This window comes from Triticum dicoccoides, chromosome 2A (assembly GCF_002162155.2).
Source record: "Triticum dicoccoides isolate Atlit2015 ecotype Zavitan chromosome 2A, WEW_v2.0, whole genome shotgun sequence".
Taxonomy (NCBI): Eukaryota; Viridiplantae; Streptophyta; class Magnoliopsida; order Poales; family Poaceae; genus Triticum; species Triticum dicoccoides.
Window position 1 is genome coordinate 721767446 of NC_041382.1, and position 18328 is coordinate 721785773.

Consider the following 18328-nt stretch of genomic DNA (forward strand, 5'->3'; position numbering starts at 1 on the left):
CCCTTCTCCTGGCGCAGCCCCTCCCCTCTCCTACACCTCCTCCTCCGTAGCGCTTGGCGAAGCCCTGCTCGAGAACCACGAGCTCCATCACCACCACGCCGTCGTGTTGTCGGAGTTCTCCCTCAACTTCTCCTCTCCCCTTGCTGGATCAAGAAGGAGGAGACATCCCCGGGATGTACGTGTGTTGAACGCGGAGGCGCCGTTGTTGGGCGCTTAGATCGGAATCGACCGTGATCTGAATCGCTGCGTGTACGACTCCACCAACCGCATTCTTGTAACGCTTCCGCTTAGCGATCTTCAAGGGTATGAAGATGCACTCCCTCTCTCTCGTTGCTTGTATCTCCTAGATTGATCTTGGTGACACGTAGGAATTTTTTTGAATTATTGCTACGTTCCCCAACAGTTATGTCATGGCACCTAATACAGATTTTTTGCCATGGCAACTACTCCAACATTTTTCCATGGCAACTTCCTCAATTTTTGCCATGGAAACTACTCATAGCGATTCTATCAATTGCAATTACTCGTAGCAGAGCTATCATGGCTCCTAATACATAATTTTCCATGGCAACTACTCATATTCAATTATCTATTATGCATTCTACTCGGACATTACATGCTAATTTGAGAAAAATGAACTGAAAAATGAAACAATGCCATGAAAATTATTTATGAAAAAAAGATGTAGCTATTCAATATATGTAAATTGCCATGTCAAATTGATGATAATTTGCAATAACAAAAGATGTTGCCCTGGTTAGTTGAGAGGAAAATCGGTTTGTTGCCATGTAGCACTCAGAAAAGCATGCTGCCCATCCTTAGAAATCTACTACAAAATTGCCATGATGGTAAGAATCAGTATAGGTTTGCTACCATGTGGGCATGATTAAAACCTGAGAAAGCATGCTCCCAAGGGCGTGCGTGGGTCAGGGCCGTCCAAGCACCGCTCGCACAGGGCCCCAAAAATCTAGGGGCCCCCTATTAAGGCCACATACGTGTATGAATAGTGTCGGGGATATACCCCGTGGCGTAAACCGGCCGGAAGTATAACCCGGCCGGACTGGACGACTCACTGGTAACCCGCCCGGAGCTTGGCGGTTCACGGGCTACCCGCCCGGTCTTGGCGGTTCATTAGTAACCCGACGGGTGGGTTAGATGGATGACGAGGCCCAAGGCCCAGAAGGCCGGTTCACGTTTAATGGTGGGCCGGTTTATGAGGAAAGCGTAAGGACTATTCTCCTACAAAGGAAGCAAGACTAGGACTCCACTTGTAATAGAGTAATCCTAATCCAACTAGGACTAGTCATGTAAACCGCCCCTTCAACATATATAAGGAGGGGTAGGGCTCCCCAAAGAGGGACAAGCTACAAGCAAGAAGAAACAATCTCTAGGGCTAGACACAAAGAGCCGGTTTACCGGCGACTCTCTCGTGATCATAATGAGACCTAGCCTCAAACAACATGTAGGGTTGTTACCGGACGATGTTTCCCGGGGCCTGAAGCTGTCTAAATCCTTGGCTTGTGTTGCGTCTCTCGATTCCGCTCAACCCCTCTCAAGCTACCACATAGATGCGTTGGCCTCGCGACTAAGTCCTGACACTAAGCACATCTGCCGTGACAAAACCACGACAGTTGGCGCCCACCATGGGGCCTACGCACGATGGTGTTGAGTTCTTGTAGGGATCTCTCCAAGGGATTGAGAAGTTCGCAAATTTTCGAATGAGGAAAGATTCAGCATGAAAGGATTCATATCAACTACAAGTTCATCTGTCAAAATCAAAGAAGTTTTTAGCTGCAGCATATGCAAAATTCCGGTACAAGAGAAATTAGGGTTCCATCCATGTACGTCGCCGGCGCGTCGTCATAAACCGCCGAGTCCAAGTATGAACCGGTCCGGATTGAAGTCCGTAGATGATCTGATCTGGCGTGTTTGTGTTGCTGTTGTGCATATGCGTTTTCAAGGCCCGAGGGTATCAACTGACAGCTGCTACTTTTTGTTGTAAATTGTCAGCCCAGTGAACAGCGATCCGTCACTATTATTTTTCTATCATGGAGACCAGAACGAGTTGAAATACTAGTCATCAAGTAGTACAACCATTATTACTACGTCAGGTGAAGGCCCCCCAGCGAAGCTACCAAGTGCTACTAGTACTAATTCTTTGCAAAACCAATCGGTGAGCAGGACGAGCTGGATTAGGGAAAGTGATCAAGGAAAGGATACGGATCCAGTTAAACCGCCGAGCCAATTATGATCCGGACTCTGTGGCCGTAACCACACTTCCCACATGCCTCCACTCGAACCGGCCTCGGCCTTTGCTGGCGAGCCGCCGCTTTGTCCTCAAACCGGCTTCCGTGGCACTGGCTTCTGCTAAAGTACCTCGTCCGATCTCAAGTTGCCGACCCAATCGCTGCTGCGCCTATCTCAAGTCGCCGGCCGCCTCAGTCCCTGACCGGTTTCAGCAGCTAGCCGCCTCCGATTCACCATAGGCCGAGTGGCCTCGACAGAGTGGTCAGCCTTCAGCGGTTGAAAGAGGTTGTTGACCCGCCCGCCTCCGCCTCTGCGCTGCACCTCTCGTCGCTTGGCCACGAGCTGCCGGTTCAACCGTGCCGCGCCACTAAACCGCCTGGGGCAGCCCTTGCCTATAAGCCGCCATTGCCGTCACCCGTCCACCGGAATCGCCATCACCTACCTATTTCCGGCGCCGATGAGCCGCTTCAACAGCGCTGGCCTCGACGAGCAGCCTGCTCCACTACGGTCCGCCTTGAGCCGCCGGCCTGAACCAGCTGTTTCTACGGTCTTCTTACGCTGACGCGTTACCTCCGAGTCGCCGTGGTCCTATAATCGTTGTGGTTCTGGCTGGTGGTCACTGTCGCGCCGCCGGGACTGTTGTATGATTTGGCCGGCTGCCGTAGATGGACCCACGGGGTCGCTGCTCCCGCATTGAACCGGCCATGGCTGCGTGCTGTTTCGCCCGGCACCCTTCTGCTTCTAAATTGCCGCGTCGCCGGGTTGCCATCTACATCCACGCCCTCGCCAGCACCTTCAACCACCGAGCCGACCACGCCTTTGCATCGGGGTCATATCGTCCGGGCCGAGTTGACCCGACCTCGAATCACTTTCGCCATGGTGTTAAGCACTAAGCTGCCGTGCCTTGCCTCCGGACCACGGGAGACCGCTCTGAGTCACCCTATCTCCGGTTCCAACCCGGACCCGCCCGCCATGGCCACGCCTCCTCTGCACCCCTTGCGCGCGCCGCTCCGACCTTCCCTGCCCGTTGAGCCGTCGCTGCTATTCCATTACTGCGCCCTGATGATCCTCTTGTGCAACCTGCGCCCCGTAAACCGGATCTTGCAAAGCCATCTATTACCTTACGTCTTTGAGGCCGCGGTGGACAAAGTGGTTACTAACCGCGCCTTGACCAGAGTCAACAAAAAACGAAAAGGGGTTAGTATGCTTGGTGTTACATACACACTACGTGGAGTTTAAAAGCTACTGTTCACCTCGTATCCAGACAAAAGTATGGAGCTATCATCAAAGTACATCAGGTGATATCTTTCCTATGTATTTTATCAGTATGTTAATTCGTCTGGGAACATTTACATGGCATGTAATATTGTTTTTGCAGATAATTGTTCATTACAAATGTGGCAAATGACAACGTAAACTACGGGTACGGAGCACACACTGGCGGCTGTTCTGACCCGGCGTTTCATCCGTGCCACATTACCCGATGAACGGACGTGCGCAAGTAGCCCGGTCTACATTAACTCGTCCGTCCGCACCGGCTTACCACATTGCGACTGGTTCACCCGTGACTGATTTCAGCTTCATCCGGTGATCATCAAGTCCGTGATGGATAATTTCCGACCTAAACGAATCAGGTGCTATCCATCTAAAGTCTATTTTATTAGCACGTGTTATTTTTTGTCAAAGAACGATTACTTTGATCTGTGTATTTTTATATACAAGACAATCATTTACTACAAATGTGGTTTATACCATGGGTACGGAACACGCGCTGGCAACGCCCTGCCCGGTGTTCGTCCGTACCATGTTACACGGTGAATGGACGCGTGCAGGACGTCGCCCTTACGGCCTGGTTTACATCAGCTTGCCGGGACCGCGTCTGCAATTGACTCCCCCATCCATACTGGCTTACAATGTCGCGGTCGACTCATTTGTCTGAGCCGCCTCTGATGCGGCGGTCATTTTTCCATCTGTCTCTTGCGGTCTGGTCTACATCAACACACTGGGTCGCACCTGTCTGCATGAGCTGTTTATTGACTATGAGCAAGTCATTGCTTGGGTAGCCCGGTTTTTCTTCCAATACATTGGAGGCAAATTATCATTCAGCCGCCGTCTGCACTGGATGGATCAATGGACATGCGCACAAATTGATGCCACTACAGTTTGGTCAACCTCAAACAGCCAGTTGGAAGGAACCATTGGCCGAGTTGCTGACACGGCTCATACGGGATCATTTATAACCCGTCGCAGTCACCTCAATCTTCTGTGGATTTACATTGCGTTATTAACACCGATGATATATACCTTCTGCTATGGTCAAGTACGGAGAATCTCAAGACAACTCCTTGAGTCATCTTAAGACTCGGGGGCTATGATGATATGACGCAGCAAGTCTTGCCAGTTTCAGCAAATTCAAGTGCCCCAGGATGTTGAAGGGAAACCCGGTCCCGGAGGCTACTGTTATATTGATGAAAATTTAAAGGCCGTCAGAAATATTCTGGCTCACAATGATACTTCCGGTTTATAATCCGGTTCAAGGGAGATCTATTCTCCCGCAAAGCTCTGAAGCTCTCAAATCCGGTTTAAAAATGTCCGGTTCAAAAAGGAATTAACTTCTCGCAAGTTCGAGTTTAAGGGCCGTCAGAAAATTTCCGGCTGAAAATGAAGATTCCGGTTTAAAATCCGGTTCAAGGGAAAGACGTCTCCCACAAAGCTTTGAAGCTCCCAATATCCGGTTCAAAATCCTGGTTCAAGAAAGATTTTATCTCTTGCAAAAAGTTAAAAGGTGCCAAAGAGGACCTGCTGCCATGATGCGCGGTTCAAACATGGGTATCATGCCTTATTGGCTTATCATATTATTGATCACTTGGGGGCTTGGTTGTATCCGAACCATAGCTACACCTCTTGATCGGTGCAATGCCACAGCATCACTTGGAGGCTTTGGTCGAACCCGAACCATAGCCACGCCTCTTGATCGGCGTAATGCCACAGCATCACTTGAGGGCTTGGTCATGTCTGAACCATAGTCACACCTCTTGATCGGCGCAATGCTACAGCATCACTTGGGGGCTTTGGTCAAACCCGAACCATAGCCATGCCTCTTGATCGGTGTAATGCCGCAGCATCACTTGGGGGCTTGGTCATGTCTGAACCATAGTCACACCTCTTGATCGGCTCAATGCCACAGCATCACTTGGGGGCTTTGGTCGAACCTGAACCATAGCCACGCCTCTTGATCGGCGTAATGCCACGATGTCATTTGGGGGCTTGGTCATGTCTGAACCATAGTCACACCTCTTGATCGGCTCAAAACCTCGCCTACAATGGTTGTTATTTTGCCTTTGTTTGAGTTTTGTTCTCTTTTTGATAAAGATTTTTGTTGTTGCTTTTTAAATCGACGTTAACAACCCGGTTCGGCTGTCAATTACAAGTTGTCAGTACATGATCGAATCATAATCCGGAGACTATCAGCCCGGTCTGGTTTGACTACAAGTCACCAGTATTATATATGGTTAATCCGGTGTTTATCACAAACCCGGTACGGTTTTATCATAAACCGGCACAATATGGAAGGAGTTATCAGTACTCAAAATTTGGGTTATTACCTTTACTACAAAAAAGTTGGTAAACCAACGATGTGATTCAATGTCACAGGTATGATATATTTCATATTTTATTATTCTTAAGTGTAGCCTTGGTTATCAACCCAGGTTATATGTTGGGCATTGTGACCCGTCCGGCGGTAAACCGCCAGGACACTTTAAACTTGTTGTATGCAGAAACAGGTTGAATAAAGTATGATGATAAATTATCCGGTGTTTATTAAACCGGCCTGGCTTTCGACTATATGTCGCCAGTATGATGATAAATTATCCGGTGTTTATTAAACCAGCCTGGCTTTAAGACGCTAAATCGCCAGTCTATGATGAGAAATTGTCCGGTGTTTATTAAACCGGCCTGGCTTTGGACTATAAGTCACCAGTATATATTTGGATTGTGCCATTGGAATCATGCGCTTATAAATCATTGGATTATATCATTCAAATAGCCAACACGACTGGATTTTTATTATGGTTATTAATATTATGATTAAGGTTTTCAAAGTCACTTTAGCGCAATGGATATGAATATGATTTATTCTGCAATGGAAGGAATAGTCCCAAGTCGCTGCAGGCTTACGACCCGACACTTGGGGGCTACATTATTCAAAGTTGAGATTATATCAAATATGCAAGTCTCATGTCACTGCGAGCATGCACCATGACACTTGGGGGCTAATGCAAAGTCATTTTTTGCTCATCTTATTGAAGATCCGACTCATCATATCATAATGAGCCAGCCCTTGGGGGCTACCAATTGCTCCTGTCAACAATTCAAGTCTACATGATCATATCTACAAAGTCCCTGCTCATTATTACATAATGACCCGGCCCTTGGGGGCTACACGTTGCTGTTCAAATCTATATGATCATATCTACAAAGTCCCTACTCATTATGCTTAATGACCTGGCCCTTGGGGGCTACATTGGTTGAAGTTTTTATGAGTATAACGCAATTACAAGTCCCAGGTTGCTGCAAGCATAACAACCCGGCACTTGGGGGCTGCATATGTGGAATATTCAGTTGTGACTAGTAACTGAGATGAACAATCTGGATTTCTTCAAGGTTGCAACATTTATATTGACACAAGTCTTAAGCTATCATTATGTTCTCCTCTTAAGACTTGGGGGCTACAGGTAATATGCATATAAAGGAGGAACATCTTCAAATTCTCAGTTTTTGGCAAATCAGGAAGATTAATTGTGTGATCCGGCGATGGCAACAATCATAACCCGGCGTCTATAAACGGTCATAATCCAGGATCATCAGTTTTTATAATCCGGCAATTTTGGTAATATCAAACCGACAAGTTTTACATCTTCAAACCGGCTGAATATCAGATGGGTATGTCAAGACCAATATTTCTTAAAGCTGGCGTTTTGGAAGCCGACTCAAGTGGATTATTCTTCACAATATTTTTCTGTGAGAAACCAATGTCAGCAAATTGAGTATGACGCTGGCTTATTGACCTGGATTTTCTAGAAGGAGGAAATGACAAAGGACTTAAGGATGATCAGGTGCCGATTTACAAGAATTCTTAACCCGGAGCACAACCTGTCAAGTTTGTTCTTGTGTTTATTTTACAGGATTAGTTTAACATGGATAAATCCAAATTAAACTGGGGGCTAATGTCGGGGATATACCCCGTGGCGTAAACCGGCCGGAAGTATAACCCGGCCGGACTGGACGACTCAATGGTAACCCGCCCGGAGCTTGGCGGTTCACGGGCTACCCGCCCGGTCTTGGTGGTTCATTAGTAACCCGGCGGGCGGGTTAGATGGATGACGAGGCCCAAGGCCCAGAAGGCTGGTTCACGTTTAATGGTGGGACGGTTTATGAGGAAAGCGTAAGGACTATTCTCCTAGAAAGGAAGCAAGACTAGGACTCCACTTGTAATAGAGTAATCCTAATCCAACTAGGACTAGTCATGTAAACCGCCCCTTCAACATATATAAGGAGGGGCAGGGCTCCCCAAAGAGGGACAATCTACAAGCAAGAAGAAACAATCTCTAGGGCTAGACACAAAGAGCCGGTTTACCAGCGACTCTCTCGTGATCATAATGAGACCTAGCCTCAAACAACATGTAGGGTTGTTACCGGACGATGTTTCCCGGGGCCCGAAGCTATCTAAATCCTTGTCTTGTGTTGCGTCTCTCGATTCCGCTCAACCCCTCTCAAGCTACCACATAGATGCGCTGGCCTCGCGACTAAGTCCTGACACTAAGGACATCTCCCGTGACAAAACCACGACAAATAGTCTGAAAAATAAAATCAGTTTTGGGCCATACGTTGCCTCTGCGTGTCGCCTGAGGGCTGAAAACACTCATTTCGGCCTTCCTGGGACTGGCCCGGTCAAAGCCTCGAGCCGTACGCGCTGTCCATCCTAGAGATCCATGCAGTACTACGTACGTTTCGTGACTTCTGCCGTTCCCAATTCCCTAATCTCTCCGCTTTCCATATGGTTCCTCTGCGCCTGTGCGATCTATCTTTTCGAGACGACTGAATCGGTGGCTCGGCAGTGATTGCTTTGCAACCGGGCGATGGGCGGAAGTGGAACTGCACGGGACTTGCGACCACTGGACGCCCTCACGCCGTCCGATGCTGTTGCGGTGCCACCGAACAGGAGGCCAACGACCAACAGTACTCGGTGTCGTACGCATATCCTCTTTTCTCTAATTTTTATGCAAACTGTAAAGTTGTGTTAAGATTTTACTTATAAGTTTTGTAATGATTTTTTGTCTAGTTGTTGAATTTCAAAAGTTGTCACTGATTCAAGATTTTCAATAGTTGCTTGTCCTGTTGTCCAGGTCAAAAATCAAGGTTCTATCTGATTCTGACTATCTATACAAATTACAAGCCTATATTTTATGTGAGTTCATCAGCTTAAATGCATTGATATTATTTTGTTTGGTTGATAAACATAAACAATCATGCATTCTAGTTATAAAAGAAAGTATGATTGTGGTGCCTTAAAGCGTAAGAAGAAACATAAACTAGAAGAAGACGGAAGACACTTTTCAATAGAGCATGAGTTAAGTTTATTGGTTTTAGTATTTTGCATTGACACTTGAGAATTTTCTAAACATTAAGAAATAACATAAATTTCAATTATATAGTCAGGTGATTATGCTTGAGTTATTATACGGTTTTAAAATGTTAGGGCCTCATTTTGCTTTTCGCACCGGGCCCCCGAATTTCTTGAGACGGCCCTGGTGTCGGTGGGGGGTCGACATAGGGTCGAGGGTGTGGTGTTGGCCCCATGTTCGCCGCCCACATGAGAAGATGGCCGTCAGGATCCATTGGAGGCCAACGTGTGTGGGATCCCGCGCATGAAGAAGAGCCTTGGCCGCCTCCTCGTCCTCCGTCGAGCACCCACTAGTAGAAAAAGGGTCAAACGTGAAGCACATTAGTGCCGGTTTGAATTTGATCCGACACTAATGTGTACATTAGTGCCGGTTCCAACGGCTAGCCGGGCCGCTCTCATTAGTACCGGTTCATGGCGAACCTTTAGCACCGGTTTGTGCCACGAACCGGTACTAAAGTGAGTGGTGGCATGATGTTGTCAGTCCGGGGCCCCTCCAGCACCTTTAGTACCGGGTCGTATCACGGACCGGCACTAAAGGTCGTCCTACATAGACCCTTCGTCCACCCGAGCTCGCTCTGTTCTTCCCCTTTCCCCTCTCCTCTCTGTTCTTTTCCCTCTTCCTCTCAAGCTCATCACACATTTTTCCCAAGATTTGAAGGCCCCCATCCATTCAAATGATCACAAAGTTTAGCAACTCTTTCCTTTCATCTCTCATTGCTAGATTAGCTCGTGCAATGCTTTATATAGTGATTGATTTTTGAGTTTAGTAATTTGGGAGGAATTATATATGTATGTGCTAGTATTTGATTTATATGCAATTTGAGGTCAAAAATAACACTTAGTTTTGCATATGTAGGTGTGGTTTACTTAGTACCTTCTAAATCTCCGTCGTAACCACCGTCAATCGCTCGCAACGTCCCGTCACCGGCACCACCTTGTGGTGAGCCTCTTGTTCATGAAGTTTTATATAAAAAAATGATGTTTGTGTGATTTGGATATATAGTTACTCGTATAATTATCTTACCGATACGTTGTTTCTTATGCATAGTGCCATGGTTTTGATATACGTCCCCGTCGGCCCTCGTCCGGGTTATGATTCGGATGTGGTATATTCTCTTTTAAAACTATTCATTGCATTTCGTGTTTATGACAAATTATGCCCATCAAGTTGACATAGATATTTGTATGTAGGAGGTAGTTGAACCCGAAATTCCAACCGACCCTATTGTCGAGAGGTTAAATTTAGTTGAAAGAGAAAACGAGGATTTGAAGGAAAAATTGAAAAGAATTAAGGGGGAGAAGATGGAATTGGAGTTGCATGTTGCCGATGTCGTCGATGATCACAAGATTAAGATGGAGAAAATGCTCTTGAAGATTAGAAAGATTAGAAAATATGCCATTCATAGTGAGGCTTGGTATCATTATGCTGTTGGATCAATTGTTACCTTAGTTGCGATCTTGATCGCATTTATTGTTGCATTTAAATTCTTTAGCTAGAGAGTTATTTGTTTGTTGCATTGAAGTGTTGTATGCTCTTTATGTATGAACTTTATGTATTGTATTAATTTGATGTTTTTGGTGCTGTGTATTGAAGATGAGTCGGCAATGGATGTACGATGACCGATGCTCTCCCGAGTTCATTAATGGCGTGCGTACTTTTCTGCTTGCGGCTGAGGCAAACAAGAGAGCGGATGGTTTTATGCATTGTCCATGTGCTGGCTATAAGAATGGTCGCAATTACTCGTCAAGAACAATTCACGTCCACCTGTTTGAGTCCGGTTTCATGCCCCACTATAATGTTTGGACCAAGCATGGAGAAAGAGGGGTTATGATGGAAGACAATGAAGAAGAAGAGGACGACGACAGCTATCTTGGCCATGGGTTCCCTGAATACGATGATACAACAATGAGGGAAGAAGCTGAGCCGGTAATGCGGGAAGAAGCTAAGCCGGCAATGCGGGAAGAAGCTGAAGAAGAGGCATCGGATGAGCCCGTTGATGATCTAGGTCGGGCCATTGCCGATGCAAAGAGAAACTGCGCAAGTGATTTGGAGAAGAAGAATGTTAGAGGATCACAAAAAATTGTTGTACCCGAATTGCGTAGGTGACAAGAAAAAGCTGGGCACCACACTGGAATTGCTGCAATGGAAGGCAGAGAATGGTGTATCTGACAAGGGATTTGGAAAGTTGCTGCTAATGATAAAGGATATGCTTCCAAAGGACAATGAATTGCCCGAGAGTACGTACCAAGCAAAGAAGGTTGTCTGCCCTCTAGGGTTAGAGGTGCAGAAGATACATGCATGCCCTAATGACTGCATCCTCTACCGCGGTGAGTACGAGGATTTGAACGCTTGCCCAGTATGCGGTGCATTGCGGTATAAGATCAGCCGCGATGACCTTGGTGATGTCGAGGGCGAGCGCCCTAGGAAGAAGATTCCTGCCAAGGTGATGTGGTATGCTCCTATAATACCACGGTTGAAACATTTGTTCCAAAAAAAGAGCATGCCAAGGCGATGCGATGGCGCAGAGAAGACCGTAAGAAAGACGGAAAGTTGAGAGTACCCGCTGACGGGTCGCAGTGGAGAAAAATCGAAAGAAAGTACGAGAAGGAGTGTGCAGATGACACAAGGAATGTGTGGTTTGGTCTAAGCGCAGATGGCATTAATCCTTTTGGGGAGTAGAGCAGCAACCATAGCACCTGGCCTATGACTCTATGTTTGTATAACCTTCCTCCTTGGTTGTGCATGAAGCGGAAGTTCATTATGATGCCAGTGCTCATCCAAGGCCCTAAGTAACCCGGCAACAACATTGATGTGTACCTATTCACGGTCGGTTTTACAGTAGTCTCATTGTGTCTTAAAGAGTCCTTGGCTATGCTGACTCGGGGACGCTTCGTATGTCATGTGCACTGCCTTGTACATGATGGTGCTGTACGATCAAGCCCGTGTAGGCCCCACCACGAAAACTTCGGACAAAATCTCTATCATATGTTTGTTCCGGCTTATTCCGCAAGCCAATCCTTTGTTTTGTTTTGAGTTGTGGTATTCGAGTTGCTTTGAAGTCAAATGTTGATTCCATACTTTTCCCCAAATGGTGTTCTCATACTCCGATGTGAATACTAATCCTTCTCGATCATCGAGTTTGTCATGTCAATCCTTTTTCACCGGTGTGTTTCTCTTCTAGTGGATCCGATCATTTCAACATCCGCAAGATCAATTCTAAGATCCTCAACGGTGTTCGTTTCATTGTCAACAGTGTTTTCCCACCCACCCACCCTTGTTTCTTCGAGGTCTCAGATTTCTTAATCTAGTATCATCTTATTGATGGGAAGTCTCTCCATGTTTTCCGTCAATGTTCGTATCCGGTGATTCTCATGAAGATTCTAATGGAGCTTCAAGTTCGTCATTCCTCGTTCTTTTCTTCTCCGGTGGAACTAATTCAAGCTTTGTTGACCATATCCTTCCCTCGTTCCAAATGTTTTCTCATGCCGGTGCAATTCTTAATCATTCGCGCTCGTTATTCTATTGTTCCGGAGTGCTAAAGATATCTCGAAGATTCGTGTTTTCCACTCTTCTTTCGTTCAAGCTTTTTTTTCGAGGATGTTACCTCATTCAAGTCATTTAAGTCAACCGGTGCAACCACTCTTTTAAATCTTTTCAACGGTGTTCTTTTCAGTGGGCCCTAACCCACAGGTCTTTTCCCAGGATCTTACCTGACTCTTCTAATTTTCCCGGAGCTATCCTCAAATTTCTTTTCGAAGTTTGACGTAAGAATGAGTGATCATCAGTCAAATGTATTTCTCCAAGATCTTTCAAATTCTTTCCATCGTTGCCTCAACCTCTTCGTTTTGATTCTTCTAGAGTGTCTAAATAATTCTTGGTGGTGTTTCTCGTCGTCATTCTCAACATTGGAAGACCGAAGAAGAGTTTTACCTCCATATTTTGCTCCACTCTCCTCAAGATTCGTGATTCTAGCTTGTTGCCATCCTCTCATAATTGTTCGATTGTGAGAATTCTTTTATCCATCCGGAGCAATTCAGGAGCCTTCTCAGTTTGTTATCCGGAGTCCATCAAATTCAGGTTTATTCATACTCAGCTTTCAGTTGTCGTTTTCCAATTTTACCGGTGCATCCTTCAAATATTCTCTAATTAGCTCGTGCTCTCTTCATTTCAGTGGTATCTAAATCCCCTCAAGTATCCTCACTCGTTCTCTAACTCTTCCCGGTGATTCATCCCTTTACTTCGTTCAGTTCCAATTCTTATGGTGGCTATTCAGGATTTTCTTCCTTGCTATCATATCTATTTATTCATTTTCAATTCTTACGGTGGTTCATTCAAGATTTCTCTTCCTTCGTTTATCATATCAATTCATTCGTTGTTTCAAACCTACCGGTGGTCCATTAAGTTATGTTATATCTCTTTTAATATTTTCTACGAGAATAAGTAATATGCCAAATCCGTTGATTGTCATCAATTTAATTGGTGAAGGATAAGCATAATGTAATTCTTATTCTTGTTTCATCCAAGGGATTAATTCCTTACTACGGAGGCTCATCAAATTCTTGATTTCATTTGTTCATCTTTCTTTTCTGGAGTCCAAGCTTTTCCGCATTATCTCGTCGTGAAGCTCCATCTAAATCATTGCAAGGCTTCAACCTTACTCTTCTCATCTTCCTTTCCGCTTGATCATTCTTTTGTTTACCGGAATCCTTCATGAAGGTTCTACATGATGGTTCATCAAGGATTTAATTTCTTCTCGAAGTGTTCATCAATATTCTATTCAGGGGAACACAAGTTTTCATCATCTTCCTTTCTGGAGTGCAATTCTTTCTTCCGTATTATTGGAGGTGGTATTATGTCATTCTTAATAATTTGAGTTCATGATTCATAACTCACATGTTGTTATGAATGAGGTATTTTAAATCCATCAATCTCATCATTGGAATTATCTTGGGTTATGTTTCACCTAAAGCCTTCCCTAAGGATTGTTGCTATTTATGGTGCTTATAAATGACCCAAGTTCTTCATTTATCCTTTCCGGTGCGATATAGCTTTCTCGTCTCCTTGTTCTTATCAATCCAATTCTTTTCCCGTGAGTGGCAGGCTGTCACCTCATATATTTGAGATATATTCCATAAGACCATATCAAGCTTATTATTTTCGTTGTGGGTTTCACAACAACTCCGTTCGACCCTTCTCCTAAAAGACGCCTCTTCAAACTCTTTGTGACAGAAGTTGACATTTTCTTCTCGTTTCTCCTTTTTTTCAATTATCTATCTTCTATTTCTTTCTTCCGGAGGCATTGTGATGTTGCTCCCTTCACTCATCTTCTCGGATTGTGTAGATCATGCTCTTTTCAGGCCTATCCATCTAACCGGAGTGTTGTGCCTTTTTGCTCAAGTTCTTTTTGTCTTATCAAGTCTTCATCTCTCTCAACCGGAGTGCTACCTGAATCGGTTCTTTCTTATTCCTCTTGCTTAATGGAGTGTTTTCAACTTTGTTCTTCTCCGTTGCTTTCTTTCTTTCATTTTGCTCAAACTTTTTCAAGGTTCTTTGGTTTCACTCATTTGTCAAAGAAGCAACTTAGTTTACCTATTCTCTTTCTCCTCCGTTTTCCCTCCGGTGCCATTCTAGATCTCGGGACGAGATCCTCTTGTAGTGGTGGAGTGTTGTAACGCCCCGAGACCGATGTGCTAGGTGTCCTACGTTTATTCGCTGTGGTTGCCTTGTCATTGCTTGCGTGTCATGCATTGCATATCATGTCATCATGCGCATTTCATTTGCATACATGTTCGTCTCATGCATCCGAGCATTTTCCCCATTGTCCGCTTTGCATTCCGGCGCTTCATTCTCCTCCGGTGGTCATTTCTACCTTTCTTTTGTGTGTGGGGATTAAACATTTCCGGATTGGACCGAGATTTGCCAAGCGGCCTTGGTTTACTACCGGTAGACCGCCTGTCAAGTTTCGTACCATTTGGACTTCGTTTGATACTCCAACGGTTAACCGAGGGACCGAGAAGGCCTCGTGTGTGTTGCAGCCCAACACCCTTCCAATTTGGCCCAAGACCCACCTAACTCTGCTCCATCATCTCGGTCGTTCGATCACGATCGCGTGGCCGAATACCGTACCTCATTTGGACTCTCCTAGCTCCCTCTACCTATAAAAGAGCACTCCTCCCCGCGCCGCCGGACTTGTCCGTCCCGCCGCTGGACGTGTTCGCCGCCGCTGCCTCGTCACCCGGACCAATCAGGAGAGGCCACGTCATCGCGCCGCCGCCCTCGTCCACTCCCCTCGCGCCATCTGTCCGTCGTCGTCGTCCCCGCGGCCGCGGCCCGCCGAGCCCATCGCAGGCCCGCGCGAGCCCGACCGCGCCGTTCGCCGCGCCCGAACCAGGAGCCCCGCTCCCGCAGCCGGTCGAGGGGAGGAGCCCCTCGATCCGCGCCCCCACCGCCAGCGCATCCTCGCCGCCCGTCTCCGGCGACCGCGTCACGCCGGAGCACGCTGCGCCGCCGTTTGACTTCACCGCCGACCAGGCCTGGCTCCCCCGTGCACTGCTCCTTCCTCTCTTCCCCGACCGGATCCGGAGGGGCCATGCCCGGAGCCGTCCGCCGCGTCCTCGACTGCATCCATTCCCGGCGGCCGCGCCCGCCGACGTCGCCGGAGAAGCCGCCCTGCTGCCGCCGGCGTCCCTTGCTCTCCTGCGCCGCCTCCATGGCTTCCTGCCTGTGAGGTTCGCGTGAGGAGGACGACGCCCTTGCCTCTAGGCCTCCTCCCGCGTATGTGGGCCGCCGTGCCAGATCCGGCCCAGCCCCGCTGCCCCAAGCCGGCCTCCTCCCCACCGAACCGGGCCATGGCCCATGGGTGAGCCACACCCCAGCGCCTTGCCTCTGTTTTTTTTCCTTCCTACTGTTGGGCTTGCCCCAGATTCAGCCCGTCATGTTTTTTTCCAGCGCCTGGGATTTTCCTAATTATCCAGAGATTGCCAGTTTTGCAGAATAGTCCCCCTAGTTCATGCATTTAATAACTCACTAACCGTGCATCGGATTAAAATGATTTATATATGAAACTTGCTCAGAATTTTGTGTAGATTAATAATATCCAACTTTCATCTATGTTTGAAATATTAAAAATGTTGTTTGCATTAATTTGCTCCTATGCCATGTTAAAATGATTTAATTCATAACTAAATAACCGTACCTCGGATTTTAATAAATTGTATATGTAAATGGGGTAGAAAAATGCCTAGTTTAACATGGTGACATTTATTTGCATGTTTAACAACTCTAAAATATGGTTTAGGGCAGAACAGGACCAAATCTAATATATGCATATGAGGAGTTTCCGGACTTGTTGTTTTGTTGTTCCGGCCTCATTTAAACTTGCCTAGATTAGATAGTTGAATTATGCTTCACCCTCTTGCCATGTTTAACAACATTTAATATTGTTGCGTACATAAACGAGAGAGAACTAAATAAGTCACGTGGTGTTCCGTCAATATGCAACTCGTTGCATATTTGAGCTCCACTTAATTTGTAGGATTGTTTGCGCACTTTGCCATGCCATGCTTCATTAAACCGGGCATGCATCATACTCGATTGTGCATCATGCCATGTTGATGTGTTGGTTGTTTACTATGTTGTTTGCTTTCTTTCCGGTGTTGCTTCTTCGGGTTGGTTCCGATAACGTTGCGTTTGTGAGGACCCGTTCGACTTCGTCCGCTTTGTCTTCTTCATGGACTCGTTCTTCTTCCCTGCGGGATTTCAGGCAAGATGATCATACCCTCGAAATCACTACTATCTTTGCTTTGCTAGTTGCTCGCTCTTTTGCTATGCCAATGCTTCGATGCCTACCATTTGCTTGTCAGCCTCCCAAATTGCCATGTCAAACCTCTAACCCACCATGTCCTAGCAAACCATTGATTGGCTATGTTACCGCTTTGCTCAGCCCCTCTTATAGCGTTGCTAGTTGCAGGTGAAGATTGGAGGCCGTTCCTTATTGGAACATGTTTACTTGTTGGGATATCACTATATATCGTATTTAATTAATGCATCTATATACTTGGTAAAGGGTGGAAGGCTCGGCCTTATGCCTGGTGTTTTGTTCCACTCTTGCCGCCCTAGTTTCCGTCATATCGGTGTTATGTTCCCGGATTTTGCGTCCCCTACGCGGTTGGGCTATAATGGGAACCCCTTGACAGTTCGCCTTAAGTAAAGCTCTTCCAGCAATGCCCAACATTGGTTTTACCATTTGCACTAACAACCTACCACCTTCCCTTGGGTTCTGCAGACTCAAGGGTCATCTTTATTCTAACCCCCCCGGGCCAGTGCTCCTCTAAGTGTTGGTCCGAACTGAGCTGCCTGCGGGGCCACCTCGGGGAAACTTGAGGGTTGGTTTTACTCGTAGCTAGTCTCATCTGAGTGTGCCCTGAGAAAGAGATATGTGCAGCTCCTATCGGGATTTGTCGGCACATTCGGGCGGTGTTGCTGGTTTAGTTTTACCCTGTCGAAATGTCTTGTTGTACCGGGATACCGAGTCTGATCGGAATGTCTCGGGTGGAGGTCTATTCCTTCGTTGACCGTGAGAGCTTGTGATGGGCTAAGTTGGGACACCCCTGCAGGGATTTGAACTTTCGAAAGCCATGCCCGCGGTTATGGGCAGATGGGAATTTGTTAACGTCCGGTTGTAGAAAACCTGAAGTTGACCTTAATTAAAATGAATCAACTGCGTGCGTAACCGTGATGGTCTCTTTCCGGCGGAGTCCGGGAAGTGAACACGGTTGTTGGAGTTATGCTTGACGTAGGTAGTCCGGGATCACTTCTTGATCATACTTTTATCGACCGTGTTTTGCCTTCTCTTCTCGCTCTCGTTTGCGTATGTTAGCCACCATATATGCTAGTCGCTTGCTGCAGCTCCACCTCATACCTTTACCTTACCCATAAGCTTAAATAGTCTTGATCGCGAGGGTGCGAGATTGCTGAGTCCCCGTGGCTCACAGATACTTCCAAAACCAGTTTGCAGGTGCCGTTGAGTCCGTGCAGATGACGCAACCAAGCTCAGGAGGAGCTCGATGAAGATTGTGTTCTTTATATTGTTTCGTTCTAGTTGATCAGTAGTGGAGCCCAGTTGGGGTCGATCAGGGACCTTTGTCGCATTTGGGGTTCTTCTTTTATTTTGGTTCCGTAGTAGGACCATGAGTGTATTTGATTGATGTAATGTTTATTCATGTAATTGCGTGAAGTGGCGATTGTAAGCCAACTATGGATCTCTTTCCCTTATGTATTACATGGGTTGTGTGAAGATTACCTCACTTGCGACATATGCCTTCAATGCGATTATGTCTCTAAGTCGTGCCTCGACACGTGGGAGCTATAGTCGCATCGAGGGTGTTACAAGTTGG

The 18328-nt window shown here is 46.5% G+C and overlaps 1 pseudogene; it reads left to right on the forward strand.

The window, feature by feature from the left end:
* Positions 1-15671, forward strand: part of LOC119358206 — a 69638-nt pseudogene extending 53967 nt beyond the window's left edge.
* Positions 15672-18328: the final 2657 nt, after the last annotated feature.